The sequence below is a fragment of the Stegostoma tigrinum genome, chromosome 4 (assembly GCF_030684315.1).
Source record: "Stegostoma tigrinum isolate sSteTig4 chromosome 4, sSteTig4.hap1, whole genome shotgun sequence".
NCBI classification, from domain to species: domain Eukaryota; kingdom Metazoa; phylum Chordata; class Chondrichthyes; order Orectolobiformes; family Stegostomatidae; genus Stegostoma; species Stegostoma tigrinum.
The window spans coordinates 43,713,147-43,731,738 of NC_081357.1; the positions used below are offsets into that span (position 1 = coordinate 43,713,147).

Below are 18,592 nucleotides of genomic sequence, written 5' to 3' on the forward strand. Positions count from 1 at the left end.
TTATTGCTAATTTAGCATCAAATGCTGAGTTGATTATCCAGTAAACAGAGACGGAGTTGTTGAAATTATTAAGTGGTTGAAATTATCGAAGTAAACAGGTTGATGGGAGTTATTTTGGAGTTTGAAGCCTATTCATTCATTTTGGTATTTTAAAATCTGGCTTGCATCATATACTAATTTGTAGTGGCTCAAAAAACAAGGCATGTTACTACAGGAGTTGCTAGAAAAACACAGTGGATCTGGCAGTGTCTGTAGAGAGAAAGCAGAGTTAACGTTTCAGGTCCAGTGACACTTCTTCACAATGTCTCTCACCTGCTCTTGTATTTATTTAGCCAGTCTGGTACAATTTCTGGTGAATTGGAACCTCTATGAATCTTACAGTGGGAATTCAGTGAGGGTAATATCATTGAATGTCAAGTGTTAGATGATCAGATTCTCCCTTGTTGGAGATGGTAATTGCCTGGCACCTGTGTGGTGACAATATTGCTTGCCACTTGTCAGGCCGATTCTGGATGTCTTCTAGGTTTTGATGCATAGGGATACAATTGAAATCTCAGGAATTGTGAGTGGTGCTGAACATTGTGCAATCATCAGTTAACATTCTCACTTTGATTCACGAGGAAAGGTCACTGATGAAGCAGCTTAAGGTCACAGAGCCTAGGGCACTACCCTAAGGAGCTCCTGCAGTGATGATCAGAAGCTCAAGATGACTGATTCCTAACAACATCTACCATCTTACTTTGTGCCAGGTATAACTCCAGCCACTGAAGAGCCCTCCAACCCACCCTCCTGAATTCTATTGACTACAGTTTTGTGAGGACTCCTCAACATCATACTCAAAGAAATACAGTTCTAATGCAAAGGGCAGCCATTCTCATCTCACCTCCAGATGTTAACTCTTTTGAGTGTCAGCGAGAAGGTTATTTCTTTACAAGTCCTACTTGATAGCAATATCACCAATGCCTTCTATCACTTTGCTGATATGCCATAACAGCTGCCGCTGCTACATACAAGAAAATTTCAGAAAACTAATTTTAAATAAGGATTAATCTAATTGATTCCGTTAAACAGTTTGATTGGAATGTCTGCCTTAACCATTTTTATTTTTATTCCCCTTTTAAAATTATGAACCTGTGACACATTCAAGAAAATGTGGCAATATTTGCTGTCAGATGGATTACCAATCCTGTAACAATGTTTGGCCACTCCATGCAGTTCAGTTTGCATAGTTTTTCTGGACTGCTGTATTTAGTTGGCTTGACTGGTAGAGGTAGACTCGTGCTCATAATCAAAAGTACCTTATCTTTCCACTAGAATTTTCTCATCTGTTCACTAACTTCAGTAGGATCCATAGTAAAACCGTCCTTCTACCAAAATTATGGTGGACAATGTACTAGTAACTCATCTCTTGATTCTGGTCTAAAAAATACTTAAAAGTGCTGTTTATTCTCACACTATATTCTATATTTCTTGTAGATATACAAGAATCATAAATATAGTTCTGCACAGAATTAAAGCTTAAACATGTCTTTTTAACTCAAATAATGAGGATGTCAAAATGTATACAACCTATTGATTAACATCCCAAGAAAACTTATTTCAATCATGGGTGGAGAGTTTGAGCAATGGGTAGCCCTGAAACTCCCATCATGAGATTATACAGCCATGTTTTCATGCAATAAACTTTACAAGCAAAATATTTGAAAAGAAAGGTTCTAACTTTGGTTTCCACAAATCCATAAAAATGATGTTGAGAATTTCAGCATCCCTTATCTATTCCGAGCTATAGCTTCATTACATGGCTGAACTAATCTCACAAATATTTTATCAATATGATACACTTCGAACCTTCTGTGCATCATTATTTAGTTTGATTTTCATAACTACAGTGTTCTGACATGTACTGTCTCGCAACAAACAGAACCACAGACTGACGAACTGTACTCATGATTGAATTGCTATCATTTTACATTTCTTCATGTGCATTCAGAAATTTGCAATGCAAAACAATTCAGTCTATAGAAAATGGCCAGTCATTGCTTGCACCTTAGCAGTGCTTCAGTTTCAAAATCTGTCATCTATCTGTGACTAAAAGTATTTAGTTTAAAAAAAACCCTTGTTATATTCATAAAAACGCATTTATTTTAAATTACTACGCGTATGACACTTGATCATACTTTATCTGGCAGAAAACTTCAAATTTTTTTTCAAGTTTCTAGAGGGGGGCAAAGTAGCTCATCTTAATACTCTAAAAGTACAGCTCACTGCAACTATTGCCTGTAAAGCTCAATTCAGCCTCCCTTGAATTGTCACTTTCAGGCTGAAATGATTAATTATCTTTTGATCAAACTGCCTGGAAATTATAGACTAACAACAACTAAGAATCCCAGCACAAGATTACTTAACTATGACAAAACAAATATAGGAGGAAAACAAGCTTTCATGTGCATGTAGTAGGGATGTTTACTGAGATGAATAGATAGAATAGTTCTTATTTCCTGTTCCCATTGTGATTGCAGTTCACGGAAACATGATAGATAATGCACATACTTTTATAAAATAATTTCCTGCTGAAATACACATGTTCTTAACACAGAAAACATTTTGATCCAGTCCCCAATTCAGTTGGTGCACTGGAAATCTAACCATAATAGAGTTACTGCATCATTTGCATTTGCAGTACAATTTATTTTGTTTGCCTTGTTAGGATATACTTATTGCTGAGTATACTTTCATTTTGAGTAAAACTGATCTGCTTCATAAAGATTCTTTGCAACAAGGACAAATATGATTCAGAGAAATCTGCTTGAAACATAAAGAAGGTAATAAACTGGCAAAAATGGAGTCTCAACTCAAAACAAAACAGAAACCCACAAAAAAAGGCTTTTCAGATTCACTTCCAAATGTCACGTAACACAAAACCTTAAGGACAAAGCAGTTTTAAACCCACAAACAGTTCACTTTAAGGCAAATGGTGACATGCTGCTGTAAAGCAGACACTCTAGAAACAACAAAAATCCAATAACATTGATAGAAAGTAGTTACAACAACAAAGTTGCTGGAAAAGCTCAGCAGGTCTGGCAGTGTCTGTGAAGAAAAAAAATCAGAGTTAACTTTTCGGGTTTGGTGACCCTTCCTCAGAAATAGTGCTCTGAGGGAATGTCACTGAAACATTATCCCTGATTTTTTCTTAACTGATGTTGCCAGATGTGCTGAGCGTTTCCAGCAACTTTGTTGCTGTTCCTGCTTTGCAGCATCTGCAGTTCTTTCGATTTTTAGATAGAAAATAGTTGATTCTGCAGAGTATCCTTGAATTTCTATTGTTGATTTCTGATTTTGCTTGGTGAACTTTGAACTACCAAGTCAGCTTTACAACCATGTTAATACACTTTGCAAATGAGTAAATGCACCAGAATCTTTTCCAGCTACTTTTAGCTTAAAGTCTGTTCAGTCCCCATTAAAAACTCTCAGGTTCTTGCCCCAGTGCATTCAGACCCATCTGCTGGTTTGAGCTGCACCAGATAGGAGAGTTCTGTGTTCCGTTCATTACCAAAAACTGTCAATTTTCAGCTCTACCCATCATTTATTCCACTGCTCCTTCCTTGTCCTGGTAGCTGAAACATTTAGTTTGAGCCAGTCTAAACCACAGATGTCAGTATTCCATTTTGCTGAATTTCATCGAGTACCCCATTAATCAAGGCACTAACTCAAATGATTGTTCTCTTTTAAAAATCTACTTTAAAACTCTACTTTTAAAAATCTCAAACATGTTATATTTTCAAACATGCTTTATGCAAGTTCCCCTAATGCCTCTAATATTTGTGGCTGATTCGTTTTGTGAAGCAGATCGACACTTTTGATGGTGCTTAAGTTGTTATATAAATGCGAGCTGTAACCATTGATGAAGTATACATATTTCAATACTATATTTTTGGTACTCTCTTAAATAAGGAATGTGCATAGCCACAAAACACATTGTGGCTCCTTTTATTCTGAGCACTATGATAGCCTTTCAAGAGCAAATCAGTACCAGTAATAAACTATATAATCATAAGACAGAAGACACGGTCCTAAGGGATACAGAAAATAGCTATTTTCTAATCAACCCATTCAGAGATTTTATTATACATCTCTGGAATAGGTGGGAATTGAACCAGGGTTTCCTGGCTCATAGGTAGGGATGCTATCACTGTGCCACAATATCTCCTAAGGGATAGATTATTCATTGAATCAACCCTCAAAGACACATGGAGAATTTAAAGATATGTGGCACATGGGGGTATCTATCATGTTCAAAAAGGTTTTTAAAAAAATTGTCGACCTTTCCAAAGACTGGAATATGGAAGTTGGAAAAGCTAAATCAAAGAGAGAAGCCAGAAGCAAATAATGTAAAGGCATAAAAACAGCTTCTGCTAGCAAGTGATGAAATAGCCCAGGTTCTTATTCTCAGATCGAAGGCTGGCAATACACTTGCTCTCCTGCATTAGCCATCTGCGTTAAAGTCACTCCAATATACCATCCCCCATGAAACAGCAATTCACCATATTTACACATGTCTGAACACTGCATTCTGCTTGCAGGATCCAGATGTAAATACAAGCTCACAGAATAGCGGGACATAATTTTCTGCGCTATCTTCGCAGTTAAGTCATAACACTTTCTACACTTACACATGTTGTTCTGTGCTGCTTGAACAACAAATCCTGTCTTCAAAATCCTCAAAAACATGTAACTACTAATTATTGGAGAAGTTGAGTGGTAACAAATACCCTTTATAACTATAAACAAAATGATTCAAGTAGACATTATTGTCTACAGGAATTAGGATGGTCTTGTGCAGACTTTTTTCATTATTTGTATGATAAACCACAGCAGAAGTAAATGTATTCTGACAACAGGTCACAAATCCCACCGACCCAATTGACTGGAAGTTTAATGTGATAATTGTATCTTCACTGCTCTAAAAGCCAAACAAATTACAAACTAGAACTTCTCACCAAAATCATTTAGCTTCAATAGCTGGCAATAAATAGGAGAACAAATGGGTGCATAAAACCATGCAAATAATTGTTTATACAAAATAACACATAAATAATTCATAACATTCATACCTAGCTAAATTAATATTGTTCATATTTAAAGAAAGTGTCCTGACATCTGGGAAACTGGCATTTTCACTGCCTCTAAAGCTTTTTATACAATATTATAGCAATCAGGCTTCTACGCTCCTGGAAGTGTGCCCACTTTGTTCAAAAGGCACCAGATTAAGAATCTGAACTGGAAAGTTTGAGATTGAACATTGTCGATATCAAGAACATCACAGATGCCAATAACTGTTCATGAATTGAAATAATCAGCAATAACTCTGTCCGGAATAAACTGTTAAGGGGCAAAGACAAATTGTTATGCAGAAATTGAAAGCAGTTAGCCATGTCTGGGTAAAGGAGGAGTGAAAAAACAGTTTAAATATTTTTGAAGAAGGCTCTAGGCCTGAAACGTCAGCCTTCCTGCTCCTCTGATGCTGCTTGACCTGCTGTGTTCATCCTGCTCTGCACCTTTTATCCCTGTTTTAATAACTGCCTGATAACTGGCTGCCATATACCACAAGGACAAATGATAGCCCTGCAGAAGAATTTAAAGAGTCAGTAGTAGGAAACTTGTGTCTTCAAACAGACAGTCAAAGCCAAATTTGACGAGGAACAGGGAAGCTACTTAGGATAAGAAGGCAAGTTGCAGACTTGCAATATTGTGGGTGAAAGAATCTAAAGCATCACCCACAATGTCATACAATAAACTTGAAGGGCAGAAAATACTTTCAGAATTCAACTCCAGGATTCTTCAGTATCAGAATTCCAGAGAACAACGCTGCTAAAGGATTCAACTCTGGACATTGAGAGACAGACACTGTTGGCTGGAATTGTAGCTAAATTTCACCATTAATTGGGTACTAGCCAAGTCAGGTTGTGGTGTTGAACTTGCTTGCTTGAGGGGTCTTATTTGGTTTCTGTATGCAATAAAGTTTAATAATTGCTTCAGTATTTGATTGCATGTGAGGTTACACAATAAGTAGCCAAATTTAAGGGAGTTTTTGGGAATTTATCCATAACACAAATGATACGAAGTATTCCATTGTTCCCATCTTTCATAACAAAAATATCTGAGAAAATTTTGAACGGTGAATACTAACATTACAGCTATAAACAATTTCACAAAAATGTAACTAATGTCATTGTGAAACACGTGTTGACATTATATCACAAAGCATGATTCATAATTACAATAATAGAAGTTTAGTTTTAATAAGGCTGACTCATGTGCATTAATTGCTAATTATGCAACTTCTTCCTAAGCTGCTTTCTTTTAGAATTAAAATTAGAATGCAAAAAAAAGTTGTTTAGGAATGCATGCAATATTAGATACTTGCAGCTGCAAATCAACTTAATTGAAGCAGATTGCATTTACCATGTCATCCTAGATTCAATGGTCTTTTTCTCAGCACCAGTAAAAGGTGGTTTCTGATATACAACACATTTTATAATATAGTCAAGCAGCAATCTCAATAATTTATTTACAAGTTTTTTATAGTGTATCTTTGAAATATTATACAACGTTGAATAATTAATATATGTCTTGGATATTGTTTTATAAAATCCTCTGCATGTGACCTCTATTTTGTGACAATTCGTGTCAATCTTTGCCAATTATAAATCTACATGCCTACATTTATAACAACTCTTGCAAAACTATATGGATCCCAGGTCTTGACATTCCCCACAAAATACTCAAACTTATATCTAAACTTCTTTTTAACCACCACTATTTCTACAATAATTGAAATTTCTAATGTCTGAGGATATAAAAACAATTAGAAAATTTTCTAAACAATTCAAACTATCATGCCAAATGTACTTTTTAGAATCCTTCTTTGCATTTTTATAGCCTGGTATTAGAAAGTATATTTTTGCCTAGACTTGTGACAGTCAGTTGAAATTTGTATTGCATGGTGTGACCATTTGGAGTGAAATGTAATTTTACAAAATGTGTCAGCATCAGTCATTTGTCCTGCTGGAAAAGTTTTTATTAGATTTCCATAAAAAGTTTGAGAACAGCTCCTCTCAGCACATGGTTTCTTAATCAACAAGATGACAAGCTGTTTTAAAAGCATATAAGATTCTCTGTCAATACAGGCTTGGAAGCCAAAAATCAATAATATTTTTCCAAAATTTAACAGAAGTTACAGGTTTGGCCTGAGCTCAAGTACTGTGCTGATCTCTGGGTACCACATTTACAGACAGCTGTGCAGAGGTAATTTACTGGAATCAAACAGGGAATGAGGAAAATTTGACCTCTTTTTCGGATAATGCTCTAAGGACAAAGTTAATCTGATTGTTGCTTAACCTAAAGATGAGGAGAAATGGGAGAAACTCGGATGGTTGGACCTAGGACACTGCCCCAGAAATTCCTGCAATGACGTCCTGTAGCTTTGGTGACTGACCTCCTTCAACAACAACCATCTTCTTTTATGACAGGTATGACTCCAATCAGCAGAGTGTGGGATACATCTGGCTATAGGATTACAGACTGTGGTTAAATACAAGTCTGCTGTTGTTTTTAGCTCATTGTGCTATATATTGCAAGATCTATCTGAAATCTACCCATTTGGCACATAATAGAGTCATACAAGACTATTATGGGCACCTTCAAAATGAAGGCAGGGCTTCATCTCATCAATGACTGAGCGGTGGTCACTCCTACCGATACGGTCATAGGCAACTGGACCGCAATCCTGAGCAGACTCTACGACTACTAGGAGTAGTCCTAAACAAATCTGTGTAACAGCCCAATGTTTACACACCAAACAGGTCCCAGCAAGGTCATCAATGTGACCACTATGGGGACCATTTCATGTGTTGCTGGTATTGTGAAGAGGATATGCTCAAGTGTGTTTGCCGTGTTGTTGGTTCGCTCAGCAATTGCTTTCTACGAGTCTAACATAGCAGCCACAAGCTCTGGGATTTGATCAGCTTGATCAATTGTCGCGCTACTGAGCTACGTTTGATGATAAACATTAAAGTTCCAGGCCTCGAGTGGGCTTTGCCCTTCTGTGTCCTTGACAGCCTCAGTGCATTCTCTAAGCAGTGTTCAACATTGAGGGCAATGGATTCATTAGCTTGGGAGAGAATGGGGAGGTGAAGGGGGAAACAGTGTGGTTGCTGATAATAAGCAAGGGATTTCTTTACCAAGATATGACCTGATGCAATGAGACTTCATGAGGTCCAGAGTTAAGCACTCCCAGGTAAACCCTTCCTGAATGTATGCCATTTTAGTCACACATCTTGTGGTCAATCCTGCTCATACACAGAGATGGTGGGTGGTATCTGGGAAATTGTCTGTAAGGTATGATTCATTAAGATGACTGCATCAGACTGTTGTTTGGCTACTCTAAGGAACTATTCTTCCAATTTTGGCTACAGCCCTCTGACATTAGCAACAGCCATCTTGTAGGGTTAACAGTCTGTGTGTTACTGTTGTTTCTGGTGCCTTAGTCAATACTGCGTGGTTGTCTAGTTGCACTCCTTCTATCTGATTTTATAGCTGTTCAATACATAATTAACTGGCTTAGTCAGCAATTTCAGAAGACAAGTTCAGGGAAGGAGCTAGTGTAGTGGTAATGTTCTGGGGACATGGGTTCAAATCCCACTGAGGCAAATGGTGAAATTTGAATTCAATGAGATCCAAATACAAAGCCAACCTAATGTAGACCAATTAATCATCGACAATTGTTATAAAAACTCATCAGGTTTAAGTAGAGATAGTAGGAACTGCAGATGCTGGAGAATCTGAGATAACAAGGTGTAGAGCTGGACGAACACAGCAGGCCAAGCAGCATCAATGGGGCAGGAACGGTTTCTTCATTCTGAAGGGTCTGGACACGAAATGTCAGCTTTCCTGCTCCTCTGATGTTACTTGGCCTGCTGTGTTCATCCAGCTCTACACCCTGCTATCTCAGGTTTATGTATGTTCTTTGAGGAATGAAATTTGCCATCTTTACCAGGTTTGGCATACATGTGACTAAAGACCCACAATAGTGTAGTTGACTCTTAACTTTTCTCTAGGCAATAGGGCGAAACAATAAATGCTGGCCTAGCCAGTGACACCCACATCCTGCAAATGAATAAGAAAGGGAAAAAACAATTAGATAGCTGTGGATTTGGAATCACGTGGAGGCCCTGGAGGTAAATGCTTGCCTCTACATGCTGCCACCTTTACTCAATAATGACTCATGTCATGCTCCACGGGCAGCGACTGCCTCCACCCTTCATTCACAGAATACGGTTCCATTCCATTGTGCATTGTGGCCTACGAGAAGGCCCTATTTCTGTTTGCATTTTTGGAAATTGGGATCCCGTTTAAAACAATGTTCGCTTAGTATTTCATATTTAGTATTACCTTTGTAGTACGAGACCTTATTTAGAAGGTGCTACACTACCCAATAATACCCAATATTAAATTCAGTGTTTTGAAACTGAGACGTTTTGCTTCTTAGAAGGAATGAAACTAACTTTCACATGGAGGCAGGCAGGGGGACAATAGTCATCTGGACATCATGAGTAGCTGCCTCTTAGTTTCTGGCTACATCAGTGGTGGAGAAGTTTTCAGAAAGGATTCTGAGGGGCAGAATATATCTGCACTTGGAGGGATTCATATTTATCAGAGGTAGTCAGCATGGATTTGTTTTAGCAAGGTCCTATTTGACAAATTTGATTGTTTTTTTTAAGGGAGGTGAGCTGGAATACTGATGAAGATAATGATTTGATGTTGTCTACATGGACTTTAGCAAGGCTTCTTTTTAAGGTAGCTGGGCAGGTATAACAACACGGTTAAAAACCCATATGGGATATTTTCAAGAGGAAAGAGGTTATGATAGAATTGTCCAAACTGCTGGTTAGCCCCATAAATGGAAAATGCACGCGGTTCTTGTCACTACAATATATGGAGGCTATGATTACATTAGGGAGGATGCAGAGGTGATTTACTAGGAGGTTGACTGAGCTGGAGGCTCTGAGATGTCAGTAAACATTTAACAGACTGGGGTTATTTGGAGCAGCAGAAGTTCAGGGAGGACCTGCTAGAAGTGTTCACGATTATGAGGGGCATACAGTAGATAGGAAAGCATTTGTTCCAAAAGATAGAAGAGGCCATCAATTGCATAATAGGGGGAGAAGCATGAATATGTTACAAATATGTTCACCGTGGGGACAATGGAAGCCCAGTGGAGCACAACACAACGAAGTTTACTTCACTGAGTCAACATGGAGATCACAGCTCTCCATGAATGGTTAAGATCTTCCAATTCTTTAGACAGGTGAACACATAAATGTTGACCACTTGTCTTTACTCTCGCCATGTTAAGGCACAATATTTTCTGTTGCAGTGCAACAAAAGAAAGGCTGATTGAGATGAAAGTTTTTGGAAGTGCAATCACAGTTGGTGTAATTAGAGAAAACGGTGGTAAGGTGTATCCCGTTAATTCAGTAGGAATCATATAGGGCAGGCAGTGTTAATGAAAACCAAAAGAACTGCGGATGTTGTAAATCAGGAACAAAGACAAAGTTGCTGGAAAAGCTCAGCATCTGTGGAGGACAAAACAGAGTTAACGTTTCGGGTCCGGTGGCCCTTCCTCAGAAATGTTAATGCTTTGGGAGGATGAGGTGCTGTCCTATCACATGATGGAAGAACAAGGGCTCTGTGGAGCCCAGATGCATAGTTAATGAGGTGAACAGCAGAAGGTTATTTGAGAAAAAGCACTGTAGGCCCTGGCTGCAAACACTCTATGAAACTCCATGAAAATAACAAAGCCAAAAATTGGAGAAATTCAACCCACTGTTTCTGTAAACTTATCAGGTTATTGCTTAACTTTGTTTGGCAGTTCAGGCTAAACTTGTGGTTAAAGAATTATATTATGCAGAACTAGGTGATCACAGGGTCATAGAATCTCTACACTGGGAGCTGGCCATTTGGCCCATTGAGTCCGCATCAACCCTCTGAAAGGCATCCTACTCACACACATCTCCCTACCCTATCCCCATAATCCTGAATTTCCCATGACTAATCCACCTGACTTACACATCCCTAGACACTATGGGCAATTTAGCATGGCCAATCCACCTAACCTATACATTTTTGGACTGTGGGAGGAAACTGGAGCATCTAGACAAAACCCTTGCAGACAATGGGAGAATGTCTGTGTGGAATGTGCACAATCACCTGAGGCTGGAACTGAACCTGGGTCCCTGGTGCAGTGATGCAGCAGTGCCAACCATTGACCCCGTGCTTCCCTGTAGTATAATTAGTAAACCAAATTTATAAATAAAGATCTTCTAAAAAATTTCATCTAGGTGGTTGTCAGAAATTACTTTGACATTAGGTAAGGAACAGAAGGCAAAACACTGGATTGACAGCCTTTTATTCATGGTACGCTAGCTTTACTGGCAGCGCCAGCTATCGTTACCAATGATAAATTGCCCTTCAACTGAGTATCTTACTATGTAGGCAGTTAGGAGTCAATCATCTTGTTGTGGGTCTGAAATGAAATGTTGTTTAGACCAGGTAAGGATGGTGGAGATGCTGTGTCCTAACAAATCCATGCTGATAACTACTGATTGATCTGAGTTTCTCCAAGTGCACTCTCCCATTGTCACCTAGCTTCAATGAAGTGAGCAGGAGCGCAGGCCAGGAGCAGCACCAGCCATACCTAACAATGGGGTTTCTACCTGTTGAAGCTACAAAATAGGACTACTTATGTGGTAAACAGTCAAATCATCAATTCATAGTCAGAGCTAAGTGAACCCACAAACAATGTGTTAGATCTAAGCTCTGCAGATCTGTCACATCCCATTTTGAATGGTGGTGGACAATCAAACTGAAGGAGGAGGCTCACCCCTGCTGCTCCCCTAGCCAAACTGTTGCAGTACACTTACAGCACTGGCAGCTAGTCAACAATGTGGAAAATTGTCTGGGTATATCCTGTACACAAAAAGCAGGACAAATCCAACCTAGACAGTTACCACCTGAATAGTCTACTCTTGATCATTAATAAAGTGATGGAAGGTGTCATTAACAGTGCTATCAAACAGCACTACTCAGCAATAACCTGCTCACTGATGCCCAGTTTAGGTTCTGCCAGGGCCAGTCAGCTACTACCCTTATTACAGCCTTGGTTCAAATGTGGGCAAGTGAGCTAAATTCCAGAAGTGACAGTGCTTGACATTAAGGTTGCATTTAATCAAGTGAGGCATCAAGGAGCTCAAACAAAACTGGAATCGATGGGAATCAGGGGAAAACTCTCCAATGGGCTGGCGTCATACCTGGCACATGGGAAGATGGTTGTCTTTGTTGGAGGTCAGTCATTCCAGCTCCAGGACATCTCTGCAGGAGTTCCTTAGGGTAGTGTCCTAGGCCCAACCATCTTCAGTTGCTTCATCAATAACCTTCCCTCCATCATAAGATCAGAAGTGGGTATGTTCGCTGATGATTGCACAACGTTCAGCACCATTTGCGACTCCTCAGGTACTGAACAGTCCATGTCCAAATGCAATAAGACCTACACAATATTTGGGCTTGTGCTAAAAAGTGGATAGTAACATTTCTGCCACAGAAATGACCAGGCGATGACCATCCCTAATAAGAGACAATGTAACCACTGCCCCTTGACATTCACAGATCACAGATAGCCTACAGAGTGGAAACAGGCCATTTGGCTCAACAAGTCGACACTGCCCCTCCAAAGAGCATCCCACCAGACCCATTACCCTACCCCTGCATTTCCCATGTCGAACCCACCTAACTTGCACACTCCCTGGAGGCTACAGGCAATTTAGCATGGTCAATCCACTTAGCCTGCATATCTTTGGACTGTGGGAGGAAGCCAGAGCACCCGGAGGAAACCCATGCAGACAGGGGGAGAACGTGCAGTCTCCACACTGACAGTTGCCTAAGGGTGGAATTGAACCTAGGTCCTTGGTGCTGTGTGGCAACAGTGCTAACCACTGAGGCACTGTGCTGCCCTAAATTCAATGGCATCACCATCACTGAAACATCCTGGAGTTTACCAATGAGAAGTGAGAAGTGAGATGGAGTACTCCCCATTTTCCTGGATGCATGCAGCTTCAAAAAGATTCATGAAACTTTACACCATCCAGGACAATGACTGGTGCCACATCCACTCCCTCTACCACTAACACTCAGTACCAGCGGTTTGTTTTATCTCTAAAGTACACTGCAGACATTCATCAAAGATCTTTAGACAGCACTTTTCCAAATCCACAATCACTTCCAACTAGAGAAAGACAGGCAGAAAATGCTAGGTGCAACACCACTTCAAGTCCCTTCAAAGCCACTTGGAAATCTATCACAATTCTTTCACTGTCACTGGGACAAAATCCTGGAATTCCCTCCCCAATGGCATTGTGGGTCTACCTACAGCATGTGGACTGCAGCAATTCAAGAAGACAGCTCACCATCACCTTCTCAAGGACAATTAGGGGCAAGCAATAAATGTGGCTGTGTTAGTAGCACCTCATGAAAAAAAAACAAAAAATTACTTTCCTACAGCTTTTAATAACAATCAATTATGATTATCACTATTTTTGAGACAAGCTTTATATTCCAGATTTACTAAAATAATTCACATTCCACCAGTGGCTGTAGTGGGGTTTAAAACCATGTATCCAAAGCAATACCTAGCCTTTGGGTTACTAGTTCAGTAATATTACTACTATGCTACTTCTCTGCCTAAAATGTTGCCTTAGGAAGTCACCTGGAATAGTGAACTTGTGTACAACTGTGACTTGGAACAAGTGTGCTGGCAGCTTGCTCAGTGAGAGGGTTAGGTGAAATAGGTGAGGTTTTGGCTTTAGTTGGCTTTGCTTCATCTGCCTCTTCACTCTCATGTAAGGTAAGTAATTTATATATTTTGATTAATATAATTTATATCAGGGTTCGGAGTTTGAATATAGGCATGTAGATTTATGACAATAAAAGAGTTTAATGATTAACTTATAATCATTTTTGTAGACATAATGATTTTTTTTGAAATACTGGATGAAAGACAGACATCCTCTAGAATAATGTTGTTTTCTTTACATTGGGTGTGTTTTAAAAGTAAACAGAATAAAAAGTGCAATTGGCTTCCATTAGTAGAATCAGGATTTTTTAAAAACTTTTTGGCTTAGGAGAAATACAGTTTGGAAAGCCTTTTCGGTTTTGCAGACATCTTGATGAAGTTGGTTATGTAAAACAATTTCTCTTGAAGAAGGAAGATATTTTAGACCTGTCACAAAATAGATTACCTCAATATAAAGAGTTTAGTTTGAAAGTTCTGAACCAGGAGCCTTTGGTTATAACCCTGAAGGGGTTATTCCAAGCTGAAGTCTGAACTCAAATGTATGAAGATTCAAGGAAGAAACTATCAGATTCTTAATGCCAGAAATTAATCCATCTGTAACGATAAATTTATAGATATGACAGAAAAGACACTCCTCTCAGGTGTAAAATTAACGTGATTTAATTTGTGTGTTTCAAAGTCTTCAGTCTCAGCTTATATGTAAATAACTTGAAGGGTCCAGACCCGAAACATCAGCTTTCCTGCTCCTCTGACGCTGCTTGACCTGCTATGTTCCTTCAGCTCTATACCTTGTTATGTATAAATAAGTTGGCTTTTCTTTTAGTGATAATGGGAACTGCAGATGCTGGAGAATCCAAGATAATAAAGTGTGAAGCTGGATGAACATAGCAGGCCAAGCAGCATCTCAGGAGCACAAAAGCTGACGTTTCGGGCCTAGACCCCTCATCAGAGAGGGGGATGGGTGAAGGTTCTGGAATAAATAGGGAGAGAGCGGGAGGCGAACCGAAGATGGAGAGAAAAGAAGATACGTGGAGAGTAGGGTATAGGTGGGGAGGTAGGGAGGGGACAGGTCAGTCCAGAGAAGATGGACAGGTCAAGGAGGTGGGATGAGGTTAGTAGGTAGGAAATGGAGGTGCGGCTTGAGGTGGGAGGAAGGGATGAGTGAGAGGAAGAACAGGTTAGGGAGGCAGAGACAGGCTGGGCTGGTTTTGGGATGCAGTGGGGGGAGGGGAAGAGCTGGGCTGGTTGTGTGGTGCAGTGGGGGGAGGGGACGAACTGGGCTGGTTTTGGGATGCAGTGGGGGAAGGGGAGATTTTGAAGCTTGTGAAGTCCACATTGATACCATTGGGCTGCAGGGTTCCCAAGCGGAATATAAGTTGCTGTTCCTGCAACCTTCGGGTGGCATCATTGTGGCACTGCAGGAGGCCCATGATGGACATGTCATCTAAAGAATGGGAGGGGGAGTTGAAATGGTTCACGACTGGGAGGTGCAGTTGTTTACTGCGAACCGAGCGGAGGTGTTCTGCAAAGCGGTCCCCAAGCCTCCGCTTGGTTTCCCCAATGTAAAGGAAGCCACACCGGGTACGATGGATACAGTATACCACATTGGCAGATGTGCAGGTGAACATCTGCTTAATATGGAAAGTCATCTTGGGGCCTGGGATAGGGGTGAGGGAGGAGGTGTGGGGGCAAGTGTAGCACTTCCTGAGGTTGCAGGGGAAGGTGCTGGGTGTGGTGGGGTTGGAGGGCAGTGTGGAGTGAACAAGGGAGTCACGGAGAGAGTGGTCTCTCCGGAAAGCAGACAAGGGTGAGGATGGAAAAATGTCTTGGGTGGTGGGGTCGGATTGTAGATAGTGGAAGTGTCGGAGGATGATGTGTTGTATCCGGAGGTTGGTGGGGTGTTGTGTGAGAATGAGAGGGATCCTCTTTGGGCGGTTGTGGCGGGGGCGGAGTGTGAGGGATGTGTTGCGGGAAATGCGGGAGACGCAGCCAAGGGCGTTCTCGACCATTGTTGGGGGAAGGTTGCGGTCCTTGAAGAACTTGGACATCTGGGATGTGTGTGAGTGGAATGCCTCATCCTGGGAGCAGTTGTGGCGGAGGCAGAGGAATTGGGAATAGGGGATGGAATTTTTGCAGGAGGGTGGGTGGGAGGAGGTGTATTCTAGGTAGCTGTGGGATTCGGTGGGCTTGAAATGGATATCAGTTACAAGCTGGTTGCCTGAGATGGAGACTGAGAGGTCCAGGAAGGTGAGGGTGTGTTGGAGATGGCCCAGGTGAACTTGAGGTTGGGGTGGAAGGTGTTGGTGAAGTGGATGAACTGTTTGAACTCCTCTTGGGAGCAATAGGCGGCGCCGATACAGTCATCAATGTAACGGAGGAAGAGGTGGGGTTTGGGGCCTGTGTAGGTGCGGAAGAGGGACTGTTCCATGTAACCTACAAAGAGGCAGGCATAGCTGGGGCCCATGCGGGTGCCCATGGCCACCCCCTTTGTCTGTAGGATGTCGGAGGGATCGAAAGAGAAGTTGTTGAGGGTGAGGACGAGTTCGGCTATGACTTTCCATATTAAGCAGAGGTTCACCTGCACATCTGCCAATGTGGTATACTGTATCCATCATACCCGGTGTGGCTTCCTCTACATTGGGGAAACCAAGCGGAGGCTTGGGGACCGCTTTGCAGAACACCTCCGCTCAGTTCACAATAAACAACTGCACCTCCCAGTTGTGAACCATTTCAACTCCCCCTCCCATTCTTTAGATGACATGTCCATCATGGGCCTCCTGCAATGCCACAATGATGCCACCCGAAGGTTGCAGGAACAGCAACTCATATTCCGCTTGGGAACCCTGCAGCCCAATGGTATCAACGTGGACTTCACCAGCTTCAAAATCTCCCCTTCCTCCACCGCATCCCAAAACCAGCCCAGCCTGTCTCTGCCTCCCTAACCTGTTCTTCCTCTCACCCATCCCTTCCTCCCACCCTAGGCCGCACCTCTATTTCCTACCTACTAACCTCATCCCACCTCCTTGACCTGTCCGTCTTCCCTGGGCTGACCTATCCCCTCCCTACCTATACTCTCCTGTCCACCTATCTTCTTTTCTCTCCATCTTCAGTCCACCTCCCCCTCTCTCCCTATTTATTCCAGAACGTTCACCCCATCCCCCTCTCTGAAGAAGGGTCTAGGCCCAAAACGTCAGCTTTTGTGCTCCTGAGATGCTGCTTGGCCTGCTGTGTTCATCCAGCCTCACACTTTATTATCTTGTCTTTTCTTTTATCTTCTTTTCTTTTGTGTAATTTATTTTATTGTTGGAATCAAATCTACAGCTTTGCGTGCTTATATTTCAGTGAAAGGCCATCTCTTCTCTTTAACAAAATTTCTATTTTCATCTTTCAGTTTGTTTATCTTCATCATTTTCTATCCCCTCTTAGTGTTTGATAAAGTGTTTGCTTGCTTTCATAGCCACATCTCCTGCCTCAGTTGACCGTGTCTGGCTCTGCTTTATTCCACGTAGATTATCATACACCCAAAGTTTCATTCTTCAATTTTCGAACCTACCCAAGATTACGTGCATCTCCAAGACAAACAATGTTCCTCATATAGCTGTCCTGACTCATCCTGAGATCCACACTTAGTACCATGTACACCCTCAACTTCTCTCTCTCTCTCCATCAGAACCATCTCATATGATCCCAAAACATCCTTGGTGCCCAGGGCCATTTCATTCTTCATCTCATTTGTCACTCTTACATGCACTTTGTCTCTTCCTTTCAGACTTTGAGAAACACAAGCTCCAATAAAAGCAGCAAGAGTCATACTGGATTCAAAACATTAACTCTGTTTCTTCTTCCAAAGATGCTGCCAGGTCTGCTGAGTTTCTCTGCCACTTTTTAGTTTCATATGAGAGAAGTTGAGTTACCACTTTAAGTCAAACAATTTGCTGTCCTACTGCCAACAGTTTCACAGAAATGTTGACATTGTGATGCCCAGTTCCTTACTTCATACATAGTTTTTAGCTGTGTTTCAGATTCTCCAGCCATGCCTGCCACATGGAATTAAAACAAAAAATGTAGTTTCATAAATTGCACTGATATTTTTTGAAGCCAGATGTTATACCACAAATGTACCATATTGAATGCTATTACTTCAAAGTCAGCTGCTACAATCATCCATGATTGATGCTAAATCTGTTAAACAACTAGGACATCCTTTGGAAGTGACTGGCTAAATCTTTCAGTGGGCTAGTTCTGCACTCATTATTCAGTCTGTAATGCTTTACATGAAATGGAATTAAACCACTAGATGTAGATCTGTTACAGTTATTACACACTGCACACAATTAATTCAGCAGTCAACGTTTATCAAGTTTAAAGCAACATAAAATTGCTTTGAAATTAACCAATTCTATGCTCCCTCAACGTATTGTACTATAATTTCTCTTTAGAACACTGTCTTCATTGTACAAACAACTATAGGCATATTTTGTTGGCATCTAAATTTTAATCAGCAGAAACATGATTGAAATTCAGATCAGCTACCACTTTTGTGCTTTTCTAGTACTGCCATCTTTAAAAGTAGTCCTATGTGTAAAAGAACAGTGAGAATTTTAGATTTTTTATATCCCAAATCACAGAAGTAGACGATTTATGTTAAAATATATAACAGACATTCAACAATGGTATGGCCAACCT

The 18,592-nt window shown here is 40.8% G+C and overlaps 1 protein-coding gene across 3 annotated transcripts in view; it reads right to left on the reverse strand.

The window, feature by feature from the left end:
* ahi1 (Abelson helper integration site 1) overlaps positions 1 to 18,592 on the reverse strand; it is a 249,179-nt gene that overhangs the window by 54,410 nt on the left and 176,177 nt on the right. The gene's annotated exons all lie outside the window — the stretch shown is intronic.